Here is a 7,335-nt window from a genome sequence, read left to right as displayed (position 1 = left end):
TCATGAGATGTTTGCATAAAAACCAATATGGTTTTATCAAGTCAAGAACAATCCAGGACTGTGTGGCTTGGGCACTTGAATACTTGCATCAATGTCACCAGTCCAAAATGCCTATTTTCATACTAAAGCTAGACTTTGAGAAAGCTTTTGATTCAATTGAGCATGAGGCTATATTTCAGATTCTGAGACACAAAGGTTTCAATGACAAATGGATTTCCTGGGTTAAGCAGTTCCTTGCTTCTGGTACTTCTTCTGTTTTGCTTAATGGGGTACCTGGTAAGCAATTTACCTGCAAGAAAGGTGTTAGGCAGGGTGACCCTCTCTCTCCACTCCTGTTTGCAATTGCTGCTGATTTGTTGCAATCAGTGGTTAATGATATGTTTCACAAGGGACTTTTGGAGCTTCCAATTCCCTGTCATGACAGGGACTACCCCATTATTTAGTATGCTGATGACACATTAATTATTTTGCCTGCTAAAGAACCGCAATTGCTTGCCCTGAAGGGGATGTTACTCCTATTCTCCAAGTCCACTGGGCTGCATGTCAACTATCATAATTCTTCTATGCTTCCTATTAATGTTGATTCAGTGGAGATAGCTAGGCTGGCTTCAGTCTTTGGTTGTGTGGTTGGCTCTCTACCTTTTACCTATCTTGGGCTACCTGTGGGAATCAACAAACCCAAGATTCTGGATTTAATGCCTTTGGTGGATAGTATAGAGAGGAAACTTTCTGTAAGCTCCTCCTTCCTTGCTCACGGAGGAAGGCTATAGTACTTGATATCTGCTCTCTCTCTTCGGTTCCTATTTTTTTCCTCTGCAGTTTGGACCTGCCTCCTGGTATTTTAAAGCAACTGGAGAGAATTCAGAGGCAGTGCCTTTGGAGAAAGTATGGACAGGAGTCTGGTCAGTCTTTGGCTGCTTGGAGCTTGGTCTGCAGACCAAAGAATAAAGGTGGGCTGGGTATTTTGAATTTGGGGCTGCAGAATGAAGCCCTTCTTCTCAAACATGTTAGTAAGTTCTATAATAAAGTTGATGTTCCCTGGGTGCATTTGATTTGTAACACTTACTATCATGGTAGAGTCCCCCATGCTACAACCTTTTGTGGTTCCTTCTGGTGGAGGGATATTTGCAAGTTAATGGATAAATTCAGGATGGTCTGTACTGTGCATGTTCATAGGGGTGACACAGTTCTATTTTGGTCTGATTCTTGGTCTTTGGGAGATTCTAGTATACCACTTGATCAAAGATTTGCAAGACTTTTCTCCTTTGTCATTGACCCTCTTATTTCTGCTGCTGAGGTTTTTGACATGTCTGAGATAACTCCTCTATTTCACTTACCACTCTCTAAGAGAGCTTTTGGTGAGTTGCAGTCATTGCAATCCTTGCTTGGAAATTCAAATGTAAATCACCAGCTGAATGATGTTTGGGTTTGGAAAGAGGATGGAAAGGATTACTCTGCCAAGAAATATTATACCTTCTTGCACAAGCACATTGTGTCAAACCCAATATTGTCCTGGATTTGGGCTAGTTGTTGCACATTGAGGATTAAGTTCTTTGCTTGGTTGTTGATCATGGATCGGTTGAACACACAAGATATGCTGGAGAGAAGGCACTGGAATGTCTCTGACTCAAATTTGTGTGTGTTGAGTCCCACGCACACCAAGGAGGACAGGGATCATCTATTCTTCCAGTGTAACTTTAGTTGCAGGGTCTGGAACTACCTTCAAATCAGCTGGCCTGCTGGAGATGATATGACTGCCATTGCTTTCCATGCTAGAAGGGATTTTGCAAGGCCTTTCTTCTCTGAAGTTGTTTTTCTAGCCTGCTAGAATATTTGGAATGTTAGGAATGACAGGGTCTTCAGGAATATCAAACCATCTTTTTGTAGGTGGAGAGTTTCTTTTATTTTGGACGTTTCTCTCTTAGTTCATAGGATTAAACCTAAATTCAAAGATGATCTGATTAGATGGATCTCTTTTTTGCCTCCTTGAGGTTAGCTTTTTCAACTTGCCTTTTCTCTTTTAGGGTCTCCCTGACCTTGTAAATTACTGCACATACGTATTTTTGTTTGGAGTAATAAAATTGCTGTGGGGCCAATGCCCTACAGTTTCAGGTCAAAAAAAATCCTATGAGAGAGAGTTGAGTGTTGGGGAGACTATCATTTGAAGCACAAGAGCAAGGAGTTCATCATCAACGCACCATTTGTTACTTCTTGGAGAGTGGTGTCTCCTAGATTGGCTAGGTGTCACTTGGGAGCCTCTGACAAGATTGTGGAGTTGAACCAAGGAGTTTGTTAGGGCAAGGAGATCGCATACTTCGTGAAGATCTACCGCTAGTGAGGCAAGTCCTTCGCGGGCGACGGCCATGGTGGAATAGACAAGGTTGCTTCTTCGTGGACCCTTAGTGAGTGGAGCCCTCCGTGGACTCGCGCAACCGTTACCCTTCATGGGTTGAAGTCTCCATCAACGTGGATGTACGATAGCACCACCTATCGGAACCACGCCAAAAACATCCGTGTCTCCAATTGCATTTGAATCCTCCAAAACCCTTCCCTTTACATTCTTGCAAGTTGCATGCTTTACTTTCCGTTGCTCATATACTCTTTGCATGCTTGCTTGCTATATGTTGTGAATGTTAAACTTGTGCCTAAACTCCACTTAAACTTAAAGAAGATGGAGCATTGGTCTCCATTGCCTTGGTTTAATCATCTTTGGAGGAAGATGGATGAGTCTACTTTGGGGAGTCTTAGACATAGAGTGCCTATTCTTGATGGAGAGTATTTTCAGGAGTGGAAAAATAAGATGCTTGTAATTTTCAATCAATATCATTTGAACAAGTACATTGCTAGCCCTTGTGCACCTCATGTTGATCCTATGCATCCTACTCTTGATGAGTCGATTGACATGATTAGAAATGTTAGAACTATTAATCTTATCACTAGAGGCTTGCCTAGAAACTTGGTTGGAAAATTACCTACTCTTGAGTGTGCCTACACTATATGGAAATTTCTTGAGGAACGATTTCCTAATTATTCCTTGAAAAATCTGGATGAAATTCTTCAGAAGTCTATTACCTTGAGTAAGATGAATTCCAATGATCCTATGTTTGGCAACTATCTATTTGAACTTACAAATCTTATGCGTGCCAAAGGAAATGTTGGAATTATTAGCGATATCATTTCCGAAGCTACTAGAATTCATAGAGGAGATTATTGTCAAACTCATACTAATGAATCACTCTCACTAGGATTTGATCCACCACATGACGATGTTGAACATGGATACTATGATGAGGATGATGATAGTGACTTCAATCTTGATGATGCAATGAGACACTTTGGTCTTATGGCAAATCTTCGGGGATATATGTCAGGAGGAAAGGAATAGGTTCTTGATAGTGGTTGTACCGATCACATGACCGGAGATAAAGACATGTTTCGTGAGCTTGCTGAAAATGATAGTCCTTGAAAGTATGTCACTTTCGGTGACAACTCAATGTCCTATCACATGATAGCTCCATATCACATGATAGCTCCATACAAAATGTCATGCTCGTTGAATCTCTTGGCTATAACTTACTTTCAATATCTAGACTTGCTGATTTCGGTTTCAATGTCCTATTTACTGAAGTAGATTTCCAAGTGTTTCGTAGAGATAATCATAAAATGGTATTTACCGGTGTGCGTAGAGGTGATCTATACATTGTTGATTTCACTAAAAAGGCTCAACCTAAAACTTGCTTCATTGCTAAATCCTCAAAAGGTTGGTTATGGCATAGACGACTAGGTCACGTTGGCATGAGAAACCTTGACAAGCTTATTAAAGGGAATCATATCCTTGGTGTTAACGATGTCATATTTGATAAGGATATACTTTGCAGTGCTTGTCAAGCAGGTAAACAGGTTGGAGGAAGGCATCCCGTGAAGAACATTATGACCACAAGGAGGCCACTCGAGCTACTTCACATGGATCTTTTTGGTCCCAACTCTTACAAGAGTCTCAGTGGAAATTCTTTTGGTCTAGTTATAGTTGATGATTTTTCAAGATTTACGTGGGTGTTCTTTCTTGATGATAAATCGCAGGTCCAAAAGATCTTCAAAAACTTCGCTAGGAAGGCCCAAAATTAGTTTGAAGTGAAGATCAAGAAGGTTCGCAGCGACAACAGAACGGAGTTCAAGAACACAAATGTGGACACCTTTCTTGACGAAGAAGGGATTTCACATGAGTTCTCGGCTACGTACGCACCTCAACAAAATGGAGTTGTTGAGAGTAAGAACCGGACGCTCATCGAAATGGCGAGAACGATGCTTGATGAGTACAAGACGCCGAAGAACTTTTGGGCAGAAGCGGTTGAGATAGCTTGTCATGCAAAAAATTGCTTGTATCTTCACAAGCTACTCGGCAAGACGGCATACGAGCTCCTCACCAATAACAAACCCCAAGTTGGACACTTTCGAGTATTCGGCTCAAAGTGCTACATTCTTGATAAGCATCATCGTTCTAAATTTGCTCCTAAGTCTTCCTACTAGGTTATGGCTCAAACTCTCACACTTATCGTGTCTACAACAATTTCACCCGAAAGGTTGAAGAGATGGTAGATGTGAAGTTTGATGAATCTAACGGCTCGCAAGTAGAGCAATTGCCAATTGATGTAGGAGACAAAGATCCTTCGGAAGCAATCCAAGACTTTTCTATTGGCAAGGTTCGTCCAACGGAGGTGAAGGAGAGTACCTCGTCCGTCCAAGTGGAAGCTTCTACTTCACGACAAGGTGAACCAAGAGTTGATACGGAAGCATCCACAAGTGGGACACACCAAGATGAAGAAAACGAGGAAGTGCATCAAGATGAACGTCAATGACCTCCTTCTCCACCACGACAAGAGAATGACAACGCCAACAATGAAGAAGGCCAAGAAGAAGAACAAGATGAAGAAGAAGTTCAACCAAGAACCAAGCAAAAGCTTTCACGAGTTCGAGCAAGAATTGCTAAAGATCATCCCATCGAGCAAATCTACAATGATATTCAAACCGGGAGAATCACTCGCTCTAAAACTCGTTTAGCTAACTTTTGTGAAAACTATTTTTTCATCTCTAGCATTGAACCTATGAAGGTCGAAGAAGCATTGGAAGATCCGGATTGGATAAATGCTATGCATGAAGAGCTACACAACTTTGAGAGAAACCAAGTTTGGACATTGGTTGAGAAGCCCGACAACAACCACAACATCAATGGTACCAAAGGCGTGTTTCGCAACAAACAAGATGAAGATGGACAAGTAGTTCGCAACAAAGCACGTCTCGTCGCCCAAGGCTACACACAAGTCGACGGTATGGACTATGGTGAGACTTATGCTCCCGTTGCTAGACTTGGGTCCATTCGCATCTTACTTGCATATGCTAATCACCATGATATCACCTTGTACCAAATGGACATTAAAAGTGCTTTTCTAAATGGTGAAATAGAGGAGGAAGTTTATGTTAAACAACCTCCCGGCTTTGTCAATCCTAAGAAACCAAATCATGTTTACAAACTTCACAAAGCCCTTTATGGTCTTAAACAAGCTCCTAGAGCTTGGTATAAATGCTTGACCAAGTTTCTTCTTGAAAAGGGATTTGAAATTGGGAAAATTGATTCCACAGTTTTTACTAAAAGGGTTAATGGAGAACTATTTGTGTGCCAAATCTATGTTGATGATATCATATTTGGATCAACTAACCCTCATTTTAGTCAGAAGTTTGGAAAGCTAATGTCAGAGAAGTTTGAGATGTCAATGATGAGTGAACTCAAATTCTTTCTTGGGTTGAAAATCAAGCAAACTAAGGAAGGTACTTTTGTCTCTCAAACAAAATACACTAAGGACTTATTCAAGAAGTTCAATATGCAAGAGTGCAAAGGTATGTCTACACCCATGCCTACTAGTGGACATCTTGACTTGACCAAAGATGGTGAACCGGTTGATCAAAAGGTTTATCGCTCTATGATTGGTTCATTGTTATATCTATGTGCTTCACGTCCCGATATCATGCTAAGTGTGTGCATGTGTGCACGATATCAAGCTGCTCCTAAAGAATGTCATCTTAAGGCCGTGAAAAGGATAGTGAGATACTTAATCCATACACCAAATTTTGGCATTTGGTATCCTAAGAAGGCTTTCGATCTTGTTGGCTACTCCGACTCGGACTATGCCGGAGACAAGGTTGGTAGAAAGTCCACTTTGGGTACTTATAAATTTCTTGGTAGATCTCTTGTGTCTTGGTCCTCGAAGAAACAAAACTCGGTATCCTTATCCACCGCCGAAGTGGAATACATTGCTGCTGGTTCATGTTGTGCTCAATTACTTTGGATGACCCAAACTCTTAAAGATTATGGGATATATGTGAAACATGTTCCATTGCTTTGTGACAATGAAAGTGTTATCAAAATTGGTCATAATCCCGTACAACATTCTCGAACTAAGCATATTGAAGTTCGTCATCATTTCATTCGAGATCATGTTGCCAAGGGTGACATTGATCTTAAGCATGTTCGCATCGAAAAGCAATTAGCGGATATATTCACTAAACTTCTTGATGAGAAAGTGTTTTGCAGGTTAAGAGGAGAATTGAACATCATTGATGCTTCAAACATGGAGTAGAAACTCCATTGGATACATGCAAGACATGAGCTTATGACTAATCCTGGATATTTCTCTTATGATGAAAATCTTATGTCTTGGATATATTTGTATCTTGCATGTTATATAACCCATGTAGGTACTTGGTTGAATCAAATTTCATGAGATTGTAATCTACTCACATCTTGAGTAATCTCTACCTCACCAGGTCTCTACACTATGGTGGTTGAGGACAACGAAGCACGGAATCATTCAAACATATCCTTTGACAAACTCTATGTTGAGCTTCATGATTATCATTTTTGGATAAACAAGTGCTACTCCTTGCCAGAACTAACCCATGTAGGTAGATGGCCTCAAATTCCAATTGGTGCTCCCAACTCTTGATGAGCTACATCAACCTTGAGCAACCCACACAAGTTCAACTACATGGTCAACACCACCAACCAAGGTATGTTATTCCATCTTAGAGAAGCTTTACTCCGAGTCATGAGCTAAAGCAACTCGACAAGATGTGAATACATCAAGATGCTTAAATGAAAAATGGTAATCCCATTTTGAGCTTAAACGATGAGTATGACCTATGATCAAGTGATCTCACTTGACTCCTAAGTCAATATACTCTAACATAGGTGACTTTGTCGCCGACCATCTCTAGATGAAGTTCTCTTGTGTTCTTCTTTGTGTTTTTGCATTTGTCTCATGCATATTTGTTTCCCCTTTC

Source organism: Triticum aestivum, chromosome 4B (assembly GCF_018294505.1).
Source record: "Triticum aestivum cultivar Chinese Spring chromosome 4B, IWGSC CS RefSeq v2.1, whole genome shotgun sequence".
NCBI lineage: Eukaryota > Viridiplantae > Streptophyta > Magnoliopsida > Poales > Poaceae > Triticum > Triticum aestivum.
This window is presented reverse-complemented; position numbering follows the sequence as displayed.